The sequence below is a fragment of the Aethalodelphis obliquidens genome, unplaced genomic scaffold (genome assembly GCF_003676395.1).
Source record: "Aethalodelphis obliquidens isolate GAN/ISIS:26980383/991018 unplaced genomic scaffold, ASM367639v1 scaffold107, whole genome shotgun sequence".
Taxonomy (NCBI): domain Eukaryota; kingdom Metazoa; phylum Chordata; class Mammalia; order Artiodactyla; family Delphinidae; genus Aethalodelphis; species Aethalodelphis obliquidens.
In genome coordinates, this window is record NW_020838051.1 from 161,143 (window position 1) to 180,809 (window position 19,667).

Below are 19,667 nucleotides of genomic sequence, written 5' to 3' on the forward strand. Positions count from 1 at the left end.
ACTCTTCATTGCAGTGCATGGGCTTCTCACTGCAGTGGCTTCTCTTGTTGTGGAGCACAAGCTCTAGGCGCACGGGCTTCAGTAGTTGTGACACATGGGCTCAGTAGTTGTGGCTCGCAGGCTTAGTTGCTCCATGGCATGTGGGATCTTCCTGGGCCAGGGCTCAAACCCGTGTCCCCTGCATTGGCAGGTGGATTCTTAACCACTGTGCCACCAGGGAAGCCACCCTGTAGACTTTTTAATGATGGTCATTCTGACTGGTGAAGTGGTACTCAGATTAAAATTTTAACTCAGTTATAGGTAAGTATAATCATTTTAATCTACATAAATATAATTTGTGCTCTATGTTTGGTATGGCTTGACAAAATAATGTTATATAATGTGATACTTTCATTTTGTAAAGAATAGTGTGGCATATTATTTTAAAGATTTTGTTGAGTTAAGAAATTTACTTAGTTTCCTGCAATTTAAGAATCCCCCTCCCCTCACTATATATAAGAATTTATGCTGGACCAACAGCAAATCAAAAAATGAATATCTCTTATTTGCAAAATGAATAACTCCCCATTTGTAAAAACTAAAAAAGAAAGAGTATTTTGAGAGTTTGAAAGACTATTTAATGAGTATGATCACATGACTGGCAGGCAAAGGAGGAAATTTTAGTTTCTGTTTTATGCATTGGTCCAAAAACATTCTTTGTTTCTCTAGAAGAAATTTTATACACCATTGAACCATATCATGAAGTAGTCACATTTAATTGTTTTAAAAAATCTTGCTATAATGTGTGCTATCCCTGTAATACTTAAATGCCAAACTTTTAAATTTCCAAATATTGCCTCAAGATCAGTATTGTATTCATGGATAGCAGGTGCCTTGGACCCATGCCGTATTTTAGCACTATGGTTTAAATTTCAATTTCCACAAACTTTTCATGCAGTGAGAGAAGCAATTGTACATATTAATTCTCATGGGCCTTCTGTCAGTATTCACTATATACATTCTTTGTAAGAATGGGTATTACTATTTTATTATCTGACATGGAGCCCAACATGCTGAAATAGTTTATATATTTCTGTTTTTTGAAATCATTATTTTAAAATATTCTAACAATTACTTGTGTGACATTGTGGATAGGTTACTTTATTTACATAACCTGTCCTTGGTCACATTGTAGGTGTATCTATAGCTTTCCAAGGAAAATTAATGATTTCATCATTCTTTAGGCTATGCAATTGTAGATCCATTTTATAATATTAATGTCATTACCAATTCTGTGTGATATTTTGCAAACCACTTAGCTATGCATTTAAATTATGTCTGTATGAAAAAAAATTTGCCTCACTAATTCAGAAATGTTAAAAGTGATGGAAAAACTAACTCACAGAAAACAATTTATGACCTTAGGAAAAAATGTACTTAAAAAGTACTATATGATTTAAACAGTATTGTTGAAGAAAGTACTTGTTTTTAAACAATTTTTAGCTTTTAAAGGGTTAATTCATTGAGACCAGAAAGAATGCTGAGAAAACTAAAAATTAATCATTAAAGTCTTTACTATTAAGTTGTTTAACATCCTATTATATATACCCAATGATATTCAGCAACTTTTTTTTTCTTGAGCCAGTGGTATATAAGCCTTTCACCATTCTCACTTCAAACATGCAGAAGAAAATGTTTATATTATAAAAACCACCTCACAATCATAGAACTTAAGATTGTTTCACCTTAAAAATAGGGGAATGGAGTAAATTCCGTGAAAATGGTGGAGTAGAGAATTCCAGAACACTATTCTGAAACAAAAACATCTAAGAAACTGGCAAAAACTGTCAGAATAAACTTTATTAAAACTCTAAAAATTAATCATAGTTTTACAACTGAGGAGACTACTTAATTTAAAAAGGAAGCTGACTTAGACTGGAAGAATTAATATTGTTTTAATGGCCATACTACCTAAAGCAATCTACAGATTTAATGTGATCTCTATCAAATTACCCTTGACATTTTTCACAGAACTAGAACAAATAATCCTAAAATTTATATGGAACCATAAAAGACCCAGAATTGCCAAAGCAATTCTTAGGAAAGAGAATAAAGCAGGACACATAACGCTTCCAGGCTTCAGACAGTACTGCAAAGCTACAGTAATCAAAACAGTGTGGTAGTGGTACAAAAACAGATATATGGATCAATGGAAGAGAACAGAGAGCCCAGAAATGAACCCACCCACCTATGTCAATTAATCTTCAACAAAAGAGGCAAGAATACACTATGGAGAAAAGACAGTCTCTTCAGTGAGTGGTGTTGGGAAAGCTGGACAGCTGCATGTAAATCAATGAAATTAGAACACACCCCCATACCATATCCAAAAATAAATTCAAAATGGCTTAATGACTTAAAGATAAGACATGACACCATAAAACTCCTAGAAGAGAACATGGGCAAAACATTCTGTGACATAAATCATACCAATGTTTTCTTAGGTCAGTCTCCCAAGGCAATAGAAATAAAAGGAAAACTAAACAAATGGAACCTAATCAAACTTAGATGCTTTTGCACAGCAAAGGAAACCATAAACAAAACAAAAAGACAACATACGGACTTGGAGAAAATATTTGCAAATAATGCGACCAGCAAGGGCTTAATTTCCAAAATATACATACAGCTCATACAATTCAATAACATAAAACCAAAAAACCCAATCAGAAAATGGGCAGAAGACCTAAATAGACATTTCTCCAAAGAAGACATACAGATGACCAATAGGCACATGAAAAGATGCTCGACATTGCTAATTATTAGAGAAATGCAAATCAAAACTACAATGAGGTACCACCTCACAGCAGTCAGAATGGCCATCATTAAAGAGTCTACAAATAACAGATGCTGGAGAGGGTGTGGAGAAAAGGGAACTCTCCTACATTGTTGGTGGGAGTGTAAATTGGTGCAGCCACATGGAAAACAGTATGGAGGTTCCTTAAAAAACTAAAAATAGAGTTGCCATATGATCTAGCAATCCCACTCCTGGGCATATATCCAGGGAAAACTCTAATTCAAAAAGATACATGCACCCCGATGGTTATAGCAGCACTATTCACAATAGCCAAGACATGGAAACAACCTAAATGTCCATTGACAGGTGACTGGATAAAGAATATGTGGTACATATATACAATGGAATACTATTCAGCTGTAAAAAAATGAAATAATGCCATTTGCAGCAACATGGATGCAACTGAAGATTATCATACTAAGTGAAATAAGTCAGAAAGAGAAAGACAAATACCATATGATATCACTTATATGTGGAATCTAAAATATAACCCAAATGAACTTATTTACAAAACAGACCCACAGACATAGAAAACAAACTTATGGTTACCAAAGGGGAAAGGGGGGTGAGGGAGGGATAAATTAGGAGTTTGGGATTAGCAGATACAAACTACTATATATAAAATAGATAAACAACAGGGTCCTACTGTATAGCACAGAGAACTATATTCAGTATCCTGTAATAAACCATAATGGAAAAGAATATGAAAAAGAATATATATATATGTATAACTGCATCATTTTGCTGTACACCAGGAAGTACAACGTTGTACAACATTGTAAATCAACTATACTTCAATTAAAAAAATTGACCAGGAAAAATAAAAGGCAAGGGAGCTGAATCTTGATAAGAGAACTTCGTGGAATTTTCACCTACCTCTTACCTGGCTCCTCCAATGAGTACTAGCCTTAAGGAAGGGAGCCAGCTTTCCAGATATGGGTTCCTCATGCTAGAGAGAGCAAAACGGACCTGTTCTCAGGAAATTGTGGTTGTTTTGGCCTATCTAATGGCTCCCTGAAGGATGAGTTCAAAGGACTCCTTTTATTTCTCCAAACTCTAAACTTTCCCAGGGAGAAGGCATTTTTCTGTGCACTGTTTGTCAAAAACATTTAAAGATAAGCCACTGATGCCTGAAGGATAACAGTTGGAACAAATCTTAGGCAAACCAAAAAGCATGGGAAGAAAGGTTAAAGAGTGAGATGCTTTGGGGGAAAGGAGCTTTGAAAAGCTACCACATATTCCTGGGAATCTAGAAGATCATATGAATGCCCAGGACTAGTTAATGCTAAAAAATATACCTGAAAGGCCCTAATCTCTCACCTCAGGCTCACAGTTCGGCTCCATGCAAGCAGAAGTATAGGCAAAGTTGTAAATTGCCCAACTGACTGTGGAAGGCATGCTCCAACACAGACATATAGAGCCCATCTGCAAAGAATGGAGGTGTTTTATATTTTTTATTCCAGGCATTAAGGAAATCTATGTCAAATCACTAGCTGACCAATAACCTAATTGAACAGAGATGTCAGTGACCACTCATTACAAAGAACACATATCTTAAAAAGTTAGTTCAGAAAATTAATGAAGCAAACAAACAGAAACCACAACAAGAAGCAAAAATAAGCCATGAATGGGGGAAGAATCTGATTTCAAAGTTGACATAATATTCAAAATGTCTAGTTTTCAAAAAAAAATCATGAGGTATGCAATGAAAAGAAGTATGGAAAAAAGGAAATTAATAGAAACTGTACAGGAGGAAACCCGTACATTGAACTTACTAGACAAAGAACTTAAATCAACTATTTAAATATTATCAAAGAGATAAGGGAAACCAGGAACAAGGAACTGTGAGAATTATGTCTCCCCAAATAAAGAATATAAACCAAGATTTAGAAATTATTAAAATGAACAAAATAGAAATTCTGGAGTTGAGAAGTACAATAACAGAAATAAAAAATACACTAGAGGGATTCAGTAGGGGATCTGAGCAGGCCAAAGAAAGACTCAATAAACCTGAAGATAGGTCAATTGAGATTATATAATCTCAGGAACAGAAAGAACAAAATAAGAAAAATGAACAGTGCCTAAGAGACCTGTAGAACATTATCAATTATGAAAGCATACATATAATAGGAGTCTCAGAGGAGAGAAAGGGGCAGAAAGAATAACTGAAGAAATAATAAAGTTACAGTTTCCTGTCTGACATGTGAGGAGCTTAGAAGTCGTCATTCCATCCTAACAGCAAATAAAAAACTAAAAAATCAATAAATTTTGTTAGATCTGCCAGAGAGGTTAGAACACAGAGCAAACTGCTGCCCCTCTAATTGGAAAGGCAGATAGGTCAATACAGAGAATCAGAACTTACCAGAGCAGAAACCTCCATGGGAACCGTGCCAGGGTAGGAAAACCTGAACTGTAATTGAAAAATTTCTTGGCAGCTCATTGTGGAAAAGTCTGAGAGTTAAAACCTCTCTACAGGGACTTCCCTGGTGGTGCAGTGGATAAGAATCCACCTGCCAATGCAGGGGACACGGGTTCGAGCCCTGATCCGGGAAGATCCACATGCCATGGAGCAACTAAGCCTGTGGCCACAACTACTGAGGCTGCGCTCTAGAGCCTGCGTGCCAGAACTACTGAGCCCGAGTGCCGCAGCTACTGAAGCCCGTGTGCCTAAAGCCTGTGCTCTGCAACAAGAGAAGCCACCGCAAGCAGAAGCCCATGCACTGAAACGAAGAGTAGCCCCTACTTGCCGCAACTACCCGCATGCAGCAACAAAGATCCAACGCAGCCAAAAATAAATACAATTAAATCTTAAAAAAAAAAACCAAAAAAACCTCTCTACATTGTTGTGAATTTTACCTCCAGGAGCTCTACCAGATTGTCACAGTGAAGACTAGAAAAGAAATCCCTTTGGGTTTCCTGCAAAGGGAGGGAAAAGTAATCATTTGACATATGCCAGAGCATTCTTTTCGTAACAATGCCTCCCCTGAGAAGAAACTATATTATCAGACACTAATCTATTGGAGTTTTATCAGAGCCCAACTGGTCTGGGAGAAATAAAATACCCAACTTTAGCCTTCTCTATCCTTCCATGTGGGACAAGGGAAATAAACAATTCCAGTTCCATATAGCCATCCCGTCCAGTTTAAGAGGGGCGTGACACTGAGAATCACTTGTGAACTTTGTAGCTAGTAGGTCAGAAGTACAGGTAGCAAACTGGGACTTGTGATTGGCATTTGAAGTAGATTCAGTCATGTGGGACTGAATCTTTAATCTGGAGGATGTGATGCATTCTTCAGGTAGATAGTGTCAGAATTGAGTTAAATTTGTAGGGCAGCCAGTCACTGTCCGCTGAGAATTGGAGAACTGCTTGGTAGTGTCGGAAAAACCCACACATCAAACTGGAGAAAATCAAAGATAAAGAGAAATTTTAAAAGAAGCCAGAGGAAAAACAACCTATCTGTAGAAGAGCAAAGATAAGAGTTACATCTGACTATTCCTCAGAAACCACACAAACAAGAAAAGAGTGGAGTGAAATATTTAAAGTGTTGAGAGGAAAAATAGAGGATTTCTCTGTCCTGCAAAATTATCCTTCAAAAGTGAAGAACAAATTAAGACTTTCTCAGACAAACAAAAATTGAGGGAATTTGTTGCTAGTAGATTGACCTTGAAAGAAATAAAAGAGGTCCTTCACAAAGAAGGAAAATGATGTAGAATCCATATAAAGAGAAGAGAATTAGAGAAAGAATAAATGAGAGTGAAAGAAAACTTATATTTTTCTTATTCATAATTGATCTAACAGATATCAGTTTGTTCAAAACAATAATTACAACCATGTATTTGATGATTATGGCCTATGTATAAGTGAAATGAATAATAGAAATAATACAAGGGACAGGAGGGAAAAATTAGGAACACTTTGTGATTATAAGCTACTTGCACTATCTGTAAAGTGATGTAGTGTTATTGCAAAGTGAACTTGGATTTGGTGTAAATGTATACTGAAAACACTAGGGCAACCACTGAAAAGAAATTTAAAAAAATAATTGATACGATAAAGAATAGAAAATGGAATCACATAAAATGCTCAACTAATTTTTTCCAGTTTCATTGAGGTATGAATGACAAACCTTATATACATTTAAGGTGTGAAGTGTGATGTTTTGATATACATGTACATTGTGAAATGATTCCCCCAATAAAGTTAATTAACGTAAAAATCACAAAAGGTGGAAAAAGAGTATAAAACAAAAATAAGAGAAAAAAGGGCAGCAAATAGAAAACAGTAACAAATATGGTAGATATTAACCCATTCACATCAATAATTACTTTGAATATCAACAGTCTAAAAACACCAATTAAAAGGCAGAGATTTTCAGTGTGGATCAAAAAACAAATCCCAACTATATGTTGTTTAGAGAAAGAAACCCATTTTAAATACAAAGATACACATAGATTAAAAGTAAAGGAATGAAGAGGGATATACCCTGCTAACATTAATCAAAATAAAGTGGGAGTGGCTATATTGATTTCAGACAGAGCAGAGTTCAGGGCACAGAAAGTTATCAGGGATTAAGAAGGGAATTACATAATGATAAAGGTGTCAAATCTCTAAGAAGGCATAACAATCCTTAATGTGTATTTGCCTAATGAGAGCATCAAAACGTGTGAGGCAAAAATTGATAGAACTGTAAGGAGAAATAGATGAATCCAATATTATAGTTGGAGACTTCTGTGCCCCTCTATCAGAAATGGACAGAACCAGCAGGCAGAAAATCAGTAAGGACATAGTTGAACTCATCAACATCACTTATCAACTGGACATAATTGACATCTATAGGCTGCTTCATCCAACTGCAGAAGACACATACTTCTCAAGCTCACATGGAGCATTCACCAGTATAGACTACATTCTGGGCCTTAAACTATATCTTCACAAATTTAAAAGAATAGAAATCACACAATTTCTGTCTCAGACAGTAATGGAATTAAACTAGAAATGAATAACAGAAAGATAACTGGAAAATCCCCAAACCATGGAGTTTAAACAAAACACTTTTAAACAACACATGAGTATAAGAAGAAATCTCAAGAGAAATTTGAAAAAAATATTTTGAACTAAATGAAATGAAAGTACAGCTTATCAAAAATTGTGCAGGTTTTTGTGTGGACATGAGATACAGGTGTGACAATTACTTTGCAAACTGTGTTCAAATGTAATGGAAAAGGGCCCAGAATACCTACCTTACCTCTGCCAATGGAGAGTTTCTTTCTAGTTTATCCAGGATTCAAAAGTCATTTTGCCCTCCAAGCTTAAGTCTCTCAACTCTGAGACACACCATGTGAAGAGCTGGCCCTTGTTCCTCACTCCCACTTAACTCCACATGACATAGCTAAAGTTAAACTTTAATCTGAAGAACTTGCAGTTTCCCAAATGGATGTACCTTGGAGCATTTAAACTTAACTCCCACTTCACTGTGTTTATCTGGACCTCAACTCCCTCACTCTTTTTAATTGTCTCTCTGGTTTACCATATATCTTACCATCTTCCTTGTAAGATTACTGCTGCTAGACACAAAGATCCTAGCATCCCCAGAAATAACACAGTGTATTCCAAAGAGCAGATGCCCAATTAATGTTAAGGGAATAAATGAGCCAGGGAGCATATTATCTAATTTATTAAGATTTAATTTCTCCTAAATTCTTAAGCTAAACAAATCCAGGTATGTGTCATTTAATTTTTACTGAATAACAGACTAAAGAAGATAAGGAAGAGATGAATTGATAATCTTTTACTTTATTTTGCTCTATTTCTTGATGCCAACAATTTTACTACTGACTTATTTCATTTTTCTAAAGTAACACCTATTCCAATGCCATGTTACCCTATTCTAGATCAAAAATAAGAGTGAATGTTTCCCAATTTGATTCACAAAATATAAAAACTCCTACTTGCAAACTTGATACACAGCAGTAAATGTATAAACAAGTGATTCACAAACTTACACTCAGAAGCTATTTAAACCATCTATTAATAGAGACGACATTTGAAAAATAATGAAAAGAGAGACAAAGAGACAGAGATACAGACAGACAATGAGAAAAAGAAATGAAAATCTCCAAATTACCACATAAACAGGAAAATAAGGATGATACACATCCATGGTGAAGGAAGTGATCTCCAGGGAGTTGGGATGCTCTAAGTCAGGGAGACAGCAGGGGATAGGGGCTGTCTGCTCCACTGAGAGCAGAGTGTAGCCCTTAGAGGAGCCGCAGAGAAGAGCTGGTCAGCAGGTCAGGTTCCAGAGTTGGAAGAAGGACACACTGGGGAAGTCCCGGGAGAAGGCTGCTGTAATGGTAGAAAGAACTGGAGCTGGACAAAATACCAGCTTCTAGACAGTTAGCTCTCAGTAAGATCCTAGGAAAATGAAACCCAGGGACAATCCCCAAATATTGATTTATTCTCATGTTTACTCTTCCCTTCAGTAGGCCTGCTTTTAGCACTTTGGCTACAAGTGCCTTTTTATTGCTTGAGATATTTTGGAATAGTGCAAAGAAAAGTGAATTAAGAGACAGGTCTGCCTCAGGCTGGGAGGAGTATAACAGTGTGGCCTCTAGACAAATTCAGACCGGTCTTGTGAACTTGAAAAAATTGTGAGTTCTTCATCTGCCAAGTTTGGTAAGCCCTATCTTATAAGACTGTTGCAATGTATGTACTATATATACCACATGGCAAGAGGACTAGCAAATATCACCCACTGTTTAAAGAATAGCAGTTATTAATATTATTTTGATCTCAGATTATCAAAATTCACCTCCCTTGGAATTTTTTTTTTAATCCAGAAAATTTCAAAGAATATACAATATTCTTAGAAAAAGAACACTGAATCGACCAAAAATTCTCTCTAGTTGGTGAAACTAACGTTCCCAATTAGAGTATTTATCATTTAATTCAGATGTGGAGTTGTTTTCCCCAGCTGGATGCAGCTCAAGCTCCTAGATTGGTGTCAAAGAACAAGTCCTACCATCCCTTCCAGGTGCCCTTCCATCCAAACCACCTCTGTTTTCATTCATTATACCCTCGTCTAAAAGCTATCCCTCACTTGAGAGTTTGCCAAACTATACTCAAGATAACCTAATTAAAATGCCTTTGTAATGGAGCAGACTCTAGCTCTCTCAGTTTGGGGCAAAGAGTCCCAGCACAGTGGTTTCTTGGCGTCTCACCTAAGGGGACATCCCATTATTTTTCAGAAACTCCCTGGAGACAGTGTGTGTAGAGCACCTAGTTTGCACAATCTGTGCTAGAACAAGAGCAAAGGACACCTTCCTTTCCTGCCCCAGGTGGAGATTTTTCTATGGTTTACCCACAATCCCAAAGTAACTTGTAGCAGCAGTTTTCCATTATAGACCGAATGTTTGTGTCCCCGCAAAATTCATATGTTGAAGCCCTAACCACCGCCCCCCCCACCCCGCCTCCATACGATGGTATTTGGAGGTGAAATCTTGGGGAAGTAATTAGGTTTAGATGAAGTCATGAGGATGGGGCACCCATGATGCAATTAGTGGTCTTAGAAGAAGAGCAAGAGAGACCAGAACTCACTCTCTCTGCCATGTGAGGACAGAGAGAAGGTTGCTGTCTGCAAGCCAGGAAGAGAGCTCTCACAAGGAATGGAACCAACTGGCACATTGATTGTGAACTTCCCAACTTCCATAGAGAAAAATAAATGGCTGTTGTTTAAGCCACCCAGTCTGTGGTATTGTTATAGCAACCTGAGCAGACTAATAGAGGGTTTTTTCTGTCAACTCTGAAGCATACTGTTGGAGGGTTTGGCCTCTACTCACCACTTCCAGGACCTCAACTAGCCCACCACACAATGGGAATGAAAATTACATTCCACTGAGGACTTGCAGTTTCCTAAAGTCCCAAACTGCTTTGCTCAGGAATTTTACACTTAACTGCTATCATAAGGAACACCCTCTCCTCACCCATTCTTTTTACTTTACCTATAGATCATAGAGAATATTCCAGTATCTTACTCATATGAGTGCAACTCACAGGCTCTAAAATTCTATGAGTAGAGGCTGGATTTTCTTTCTTAGCATCCCCAGTACTAACACTGAACCTTCCAAAGAGCAGATACTCAACGTTTGGTGAATAAAAGAGCCAGTAAACACAAGGTGTAATTTATTAAGATTTAATTTCTCTTTCTTGAAGAAGCTAAGAAACTCAGAGTATAAATCAATTATTTTTACAAAGCTAAAGATTAAAAGGAACAAGGAAAACTAAGATTGATCATGTTTTACTTTTTTTTCTATTCCGTTATCCTAACTTTTACTGTGGGATTCTTTCACATTTTCAAGAATATAATCCCTATTGTGATGTTATATTTTCTTGTCTGGGGGATAAAAAAACCTCAGACTTCAACAGGGGTGGGAAGATATTGCTGGGCATGGCCCTGGAAGGTGCACTGACTGGCAGTAGTGTCAGCCGTGGCTGCATCCATGGCTCTGGCTTTCTCTTCTTCATCTCGCGAAGCTTCTTTGTAATAAGATGGAAAGGCACTGGGAACGGTATCATTGACCTTTGCCAAAAATTCCAGGACTTTCACCTTGCTGGTTTCAGCGCGGGCTCTCGGGCCCCACAGGAACTCATAGTGCGGAGGATCACTGTTGGGCACCTGACGGTACTCCAGGTACTTCAGCCTCACTAAATCTTTGGTGATGAGCTACCTGGGCTCCCCATAGATGAAATGTTTCCTTCCAGCATACACTCACATCATACTCAGGAATTTCCAGATGTCTTCCTCAGTGGCACAGTTGCCCTTCATGAAGATCATACCCAGGAGATTCATCAGGAGACGGGTCTTGGGTAGCCCCCTTCCACCACGCACCCTCCCATTGTTGGGAAGTTTCAATTTGCTGACAAGATCGTAGCAGTGACTGGTTGAGTCGACTTCCTTCACATCTACTGCAAAGACTATCTCAGTGCGCTCAGAGGCTCTCTTGAGATCTCAGCAAATCGGTCGTGGTAGCTTTGGTGGACAATCTTCAGCATATCTTCCTTCATAATGGGCTGTTTCATTTTATACTTGTACAGAAGGAACTGCTGCTCCAGCAACCCAGCTTTCCTGGTTAAAAAGTCAGTTCCTGAGCTCTCAGTGAAGGACGGGACCTCATAGGCGCTTGCCCTATCCTCATGTTGGCCGTTGGAAGCTTCATCAGATATCGTGTAAGAAATGCCTGCAGAAGTAGTGGTGGTAGTTGGTGCTCTTTGAGGCTCCTGGGCAGTGCTACATGACCCAGCAGCAGGCAGACTTTGGGCAGTGCCTCCACACTGAGGAGAGGAGGTGGTAGTGGACTCCTCTTCTGCTGCTGCTATGGCCTGGGCACCCCCACAACTCGGTCTCACCTCCGGCCTGGTGGCGTTTATCACCAGCATGGGCCTTACTCTTCTGACTCTGAGGCATGGTCAAGGACAGCAGGAAGGAGTATAGACAGGAGGTCAGAAGATGTGGACACCTGGAGGAAGGAGAATAAGATGCTGTGAGCACCTTCAGTGGGGAGATTCCTCCCTGGCTTTAACCAAGGCCACCTCTGCAGGGTCCTTGAGGGCACTGCTCTAGGCCCCCTCAAAGCTTCTGTTTTGGTCAGCCTGTCCCCTGAGAACCCTGTGGAGGATGTTAGAACCTTAGACTGCAGCCTGCCAGCCCTGCCTGGGGTATACTGGGATAACAGCCGGGGCTGCCAGTCGGAAGCCTCTGTTGTGGGATGTGACAGTCTTCTCAGTTTACAGTCAGGATCATCATGTCAACTGTTGGCAAGTCCAGGGCCCCCTCTATTCTGGTGCTTTGAAGTTGACACCTCAAACCAAATCCACCACTTCCCTGAGACCCCAGAGGAGGAAGTAAAGGGGTTCCTTATCCCCTCTCTCTGTCAGGGGGCACCCAACTGAGAGCTATGTGGAGCCCTCTCTGTCATGGGCTGCTTGGGTGCTCAGTTGTCGTTCAGGAGACTCACCTGTTCTCTAGGTAGTACCTGGTACACCTCCCCTCTGCTGACTGGTGGCTGCAATTCATACTAACTTTATACTCTTCTCTCTTACATTTGATGTAAATAAGTGAGGGTGATCCTCAGCCTGACAGCCCTGCCCTGAACCTTCAAGTTCTGAATGCAAAGGTGGGGTCTAGATTTTTTGTTATCTATTCAGTGGTTGGTGATCCCTTCAGTCTTTCCCTTCCTTTGACCCTTGACATAGTCTGGGACTTCTCTCTTCCTGCCAGCGTCTCCTGAGACGCACCCCACCCCAGGAGGATATGAGGGTTCCCCCAGTTGCCAGTGGTCTCCAAGGCTGAGAATAGGGGATGGATTCTCTTATACCCTAGTTGTGGGTGTTCCCCCCAGACAACTAAACTACTGGAAAGATCTGGAAATCCTCCTACTGTGGGGGATAAACTATCCCTTATAAACAAAATCTCTCACCCGCCACCTCCCGCCTCCCCACCACCCTCAGCCTTCCTGCCTCCCACCCCCCACCCCCGGCCTCCCCCATCCTCCACTTCCCCACCTCCCTCCATCCCCCCACCCTCCCCTCCCCGTGATACCATAGGAGAAAATGAGCGTCAGTCATCACATCACCAGTTGAACAGACACCCCAGGCTGCCAGCAGGGCGGGAATTCCCTCAGTCCTCACATAGGGTCCTTATCCTGACTCCTGGCCACACTTGGGATGCTTTCCTCTGCTAACTTGAGGCCCCTCCCCTCAAACCAACGCCCTCACATCTGAGACCCTCCTCTCAGAAGTAAGCCTGATAGCCCTGCGTGGGGCTTCCCAGGCTTGACGGAAGCCACAAGTTCTGTGCCACTTCACTGTTCTGGGGTTGAGGTCCCCTCAGACCTCACTCAGAGTTCCGTCTTTGAAATCCTTCAGGGCAAGGCCCTCAGCTTCCTGATCTATCAAATAGGAAAGGAAGGCTTCCTTCCACCTGACTGCCATGCTTGGGTCCTCTGAGAGTGGCAAGCAGGGCCTCATTGGGACTTTCCACCTAAGTTTCCTCACCCAGACTCTCGCTAGCATCTTCTCCTCCGTGTGCTGAACTGGGGCTGCCCATGTAAACCAAGGCCCTCACCGCCCTGAAAGCCTCTGGGCCAAAATCTCCCTCAGCCTGACTGCGCTGCACAAGGCCTCCCAGGACTTAGAAGAGGAGCGAGGTTTTGGAGAGGAGGCAGGGGGTGGGGGATGTCTCCCATTCGTCATACAGGCTCCTCACCTCGACTCGGTTCCTGCTAGAACCTGGAAGTCCTCACCCCTGAGGCTGCTCGCCGCAGGAGGCAGTCTCTCACCTTCCTCAGGCTCCCTAGGAGGAAGTGAGCGCTACCCCTCATCTCACCACCGACAGGGCCGTGATCTCTGGCGCCCCCTCTGTTCTGGGGTGGAGGGCACCGTCAGTTTCACACAGGATTCTCAGTTATACTCCTTTCAGACCCTTGGGAACTTCCCTCTGCCACTGCCCTTACTACAAGGTCCTCACCTCCTTGAGAACTTCCTCGCAGGAGGCTGCCTGATGGCATAGGTCTAAGATCAGGCTAGGGAAAGTCTCTGCAAGACTCCCTACACTACTGGGTGGTGTTCTCCTCAGTCATCATTCATTTAGGTCCTCGTCTCAGCTCCTGTCTCTTTAATGAATGGTTTCCTGGGAAGTGCCACATCCCTGCAAACTTCTGAGTACTCTCTCCACTGTAAATCTTACGGACAATGGGTCTGTGTCTCAGGAAAGATGTGAGATGGGGAAGCTGAAGAGCAAGGTAGAGGACTCACACAGGAGATGAGCTTTCAGAGAGGAAACAAAACATGTTGATTATTTCTCCTCTACCACCCAAACTTGGCTTCTAATGTAACTTCTGTTCTGCAAGACTTACATACTACAGGAAATGGGCTGAGCCTGATAATTTTGTGAGACCCCATGTTTCAAGGTTAACTGACACTGCATATATAGATGATCACATTGCTACCAGATAGTATATCCTTCCTTTCATTATTCATATCCTTCATTTATTTTGGTTTTCTTATCGTCCTGGCTATGTATTCCAATCCAGTACTTTGGGCACAAACTTTTTTTTTTTTCTTCAATCACCTGAGATATACTATGGAGTAGTGAGAAGAAAAGTGAATAACGATACGCAAGGTCAGCTTCAGGGTGGGAGTGGTGGAACAGTGTGTGCCCTACAGAAATTTAGACCAGGAGTCTAGTCTAGCTGTGTCACAACCTTGTGAACATGAGAATGTTGCAAGTTCTTCATTTGCCAACTGAGTTTGATAAACCCTATCTTGCATGACTGTGGGAATGTATATATTGTGTATAAAGCACCCATCAAAATGACTAGCAAATATGGGGTGTTTCATGAATGCCAGTTACTGTTTTTACCTAGACAATATCACCCTCCTATGTAGGAATGTTTTCTTAAATCCAGCATATGTCAGAGAAAATGCAATGCTCTCAGACAAAACACTACCAAATCAGTCAAAAATTTGCTTTAGCAAGTAAAATTAAGTATCTTGTCCGCATTGGAGCATTTATTATTTAATTTTAGTGTGGAGGTGTTTTTTCCCCCCACCTGGATGCAACTCAAAGTTCCTAGAATTTTGTTATGCACTGACTCTTTCAGTCTTTTCCAGCTGCCCTTCTATCTAAACCACGCCGATGTTTATTTTTGTTTCTTCCCCACCAAAATCTAGCCCTCTCTTAGAATTTGCCAAATTATACTCAAGATAACCTAACTAAAATGCTCTTTTAGTGCATTGGGATCTGGCTCTACCAGTTCAAGGCAGAAAGTGTCAGCAGAGTGGCTCCTGTGCATCTCACCCATTGGGGCTCAAGGCAGGCTGCCCCAAAATGTGCCACAAAGGCATATTGATTACCTTATATTACGGTTACTGAAGAAATGACCAACGTAGGAGGGACAGTCTGACTCTCCTTTATGTCTCTCTGAAAGCAGGAAATCTCTCATGTGAGGGATGCACTCCCTCCATCTGGAGGTAGAAGGGTACCCTTATAGCCAGAAATAGGGAATTCAGGCAGAGAAGTCTATATAAACAAACCTTGTTACTTCTTTAATTTACTACCCCAAGCCCAAATTCTGTTTATATTCTTCACTAATTAAGCACTCAAAATGTAAGTTTATTTGTCCTGTCCATTCCTCAAAACTTTATTGTTTTTTCATCTAAAAATATAAAAGCTGCCCTTTTTTGGCCACTTCTTAGGTCCCATTTCTAAGAAACCTCCATGTGCATGAATTACAATTTGTTTCTTTTTCTTCTGTTAATCTGTCTTGTGTCAATTTTGTTATTAGTCCAACCACAAGAACTCAAGAGGTGTAGAGGGGTAAATTTCCCCCTCCCTGACAGTTGGCAAGCCAGGCAGGAGGCTTCCCATCCTGAGGCTGCTGCAGCTGAGAGATCCTGGGACATGTGATAAAGGCCGCAGAAGGTAAGATTTCTTACCGTGTCAGCCTCCCAGATTGCTGCCTTCAAGGTCTGATGGAAGGGAAAGTAGTGAAAGTCCCTTGTTTTCTCTCTAAATTTAGGTTAGCAGGAGAAAATATTTGTGTAGCTAGTTCCTTAGACTTAGGAAAACTTTAGGATTCTGTTCTTCTCAAACATGGTCAGTGTTTTACTTTGTCTATGTTGTGTCATTTGTCATAAGGAGAAAACCATAGGGCAGTACAGTAGGCATAGAGCCTATAAGCCTGCTGTTCAAGCCAGCCTCACAGATTGTTAACAGCTGTCACCAGACCCGCGTCTATTTAGACAAACTTTGCTGTGGTTCCTCTATGTAAAAACGAGATGAGGTTTTACCTTCCGTCTTCTTTTATGTCTTGAGAGCCTGGCATTTTGCCCAGTGAGAGTATTCTCTCTGGTCTGTCATCCAGAAGGTGCATTTACTGGGGTGTATCTGGTGGCTAGTTGAATAGACTGGGGTTCCAAGTCATGAAGTTACCAGCACTCTCATCGTCTGGTTGTGCCAGCTCTCAGAGGAGTTTGTCATAAGGGGTCCTGGCCCATAAGGGGCATTTGTCATCTCAACTTTTACTGCTTGTTAGTACTGGAAAAGCCCCATTCCAGTAGTGCCTGCCTGGTGCCATTAATTAATGGGTTTATGGCTGGAGTGCCCCACATTTTTGTGGGACACTAGAGAGATTGTTTTCACTATACCATTCGTACCACCTGTAGCAACAAAGGGCTTTTACTTTTTTAGGCTAACTCTGGGAATGAACTTTCTGGATCTTGTGAGGGCTAAATAATCTCTTGTGATATATCTCTTGCATTTTTGGTTAAGCAGTAAAAAAAAAAAATGCTTATTGGTTTGAGTTGCTGTTTGCAATTAATGTAACATCCTACTTGCCAATGACCAGATGATGGATCCTTTAAATTGGCTGTATTCACATATGAACCGGTTTGCAAGGCAAAAATAGAGACATAGACATAGAAAACAAACGTATGGACACCAAGGGGGGAAATTGGGGTGGAATGAATTGGGAGATTGGGATTGACATATATACACTACTATGTATAAAATAGATAACTAATGAGAACCTGCTGTATAGCACAGGGAACTCCACTTCACTGTACAGTAGAAACTAACACAACATTGTAAAACAACTATACCCCAATAAAAAACAAGAAAAACAAATAAATAAATAAATTGGCTGTATTTAAAAGGAAAAAATTTTGTGAGAGCTCTCATCATAAACATCTCTCATATTGGTACTTATGGGAGGATCAAATTGAAAGGAAAAAAATTATAATGAATATTAAGAAATTCCTTATTATGATGAAAGAAATTAAAATTAAAACAAAAATCCAACATAAATTCCGCTCTTAAAAATCACCCTGTTTCCTCAGTAGTTTTCCAGGACCTCCTACAAATAATCCGGGCACAGATCAGCTGGAGTCCAATATTCAACTAATAGAAACAACTGTCTTTGTCTTGTAAATCTGTATAAAATCAGAAATACAATTCTAGAAGCAAGTCAAAGCGCACCTGACTTTACCCGTCCCAAGGCCTCACCCATCCCTCTTAAAATGCTTGTAGATATTATAAATCATCAGGATATTAGAGTAAAATTGTCCTTTACTTAAGAAAAAAATTAATAGTGATTACTCAAAGACTTATGATAATAGACAAATATACTCCAAAACTCCCTAGGACAAAACTTACATTTCCTTCCCTGCCCCTTAAAATTATGAGTCTGGATTAGCTTAGTCTGTAGAACTTAAAAAAAAAAAAGAAGAAGAAGGAGAAAAAAAGGAAAGGGACCTCTTCAAACACAAACTGCTAAAAGACTCTTGCCTGAACAGTCTCCTTAAAATCGCTTGTCAAGGGCAAATACAGATCTTAAAAGTCTTCTCCACAAATAAAAAAAGACTTTAGCCATCTGAATGAGTACACTTAATTAATTCTGTTATTTATAAACTAGTGAGTTTTGTATTGTACCTGATTCATGACTAAAGTTTTAAAATGAAAACTATGAGATCTCTGGTTTTGTCTGTCTATATGTCTACTTTATAAATATGGTATCTTTCTACCTCCAGATTATGTTGCCAAAATCGTTATTTGTAAAAGAGCTCTAATTGGATTAAACAAACTAGTACTTATATAAAAATTGTTAAAAATATAACAAAAACTAACCCAAATGTTTCTCACGTTCACATGATCTAGAATAATCTTTACTAAATATTGTAAAAGCTAATTTTAAGCTTGTTGATTTAATTAATACGGGTATATCTTCAGAGTTAGCATAAAATATAATGCAGAAAAACAACTTTTTGTTCTACTGGGTTTACTAGCTTATGTCTCTTTTGCAATGTTTGTCAGAAAACACACAAACAAAACAGACAAAAGACCTTAGGATAATGACTAAATGCTTTAATGACTCATGAAATTTTCATGAGTAATCTAAGTATGATTATTTAAGAACAAAAGAATTAAATATGTGTGAAATAAGACTGTTTAGGTGAACTTTTTAATAATAATTTTTTTGTGGTTTGTCTACCTAAATAGTTTCCTAAATCTCTTTGGTAATTTACACTCTTAGAGTTTTGCTAAGTTAAATTAAATGATGAGAATTCATTGAATGTTTAGTCATTTCCAAATAAGATAAAATACTAAAACATTAACTGCTGAACAAGTCTAAGTTTGCATATTTTTTACCTCTTACTACAGAGACTAAGTATGTTTGGGTTTATTAATAAATATACCTTATGCTTTATTGAAAGATTATTCTTTAAAGTAACATATATTTCTAGAAATTATAAAATGTATTTTTAAGTTTGCCAAGCCACAAAATGTTAATACAGTTCAGAATTGTTTACTTCTTTATTTTCACTAAAAAATTAAGATTTCAAAGGATTAAGAATTCTAATTAATATATTGGTTAAAGCTACCCGATATAGCAATAGAAATGGGATATGTTTTGGGGTAAGAAAAGTTATAGGGTACAGAGATGTGTTTGTTAAGGAAAACGAAAGTGATTTTCCATAAGGCTGGTTATTTCTAAATGGGAAAGAAAACAAGGCACAAACTAAAATGGACATAGAAAATTGTAAGTTTTGTGAAAAAAGGAATCTTTGGAAAGGAATTTTATGTGTGGTCAGGACTAAATAAGATTGGAATCAATTTAATTAAGTAAATGAGCTTAAGTATCAAAAGTAAACTGGTACAAAATTGGAATTTGGTTTTATCTCTGTTAAAAGGACAAAGGTTTTTTTTGTTTGTTTTTTTCTATTGGTCTGCTCTTGATAAGAAGAGATTAGGAAAGGTTTTTCTTTACCTTGAAGGAATCT

At 39.3% G+C, this 19,667-nt stretch overlaps 1 pseudogene; it reads right to left on the bottom strand.

Annotated features, from left to right (window-relative positions):
- Positions 1 to 11,241: 11,241 nt before the first annotated feature.
- LOC113614868 (melanoma-associated antigen B5-like) lies at positions 11,242 to 12,294 on the bottom strand (annotated as a pseudogene).
- Positions 12,295 to 19,667: the final 7,373 nt, after the last annotated feature.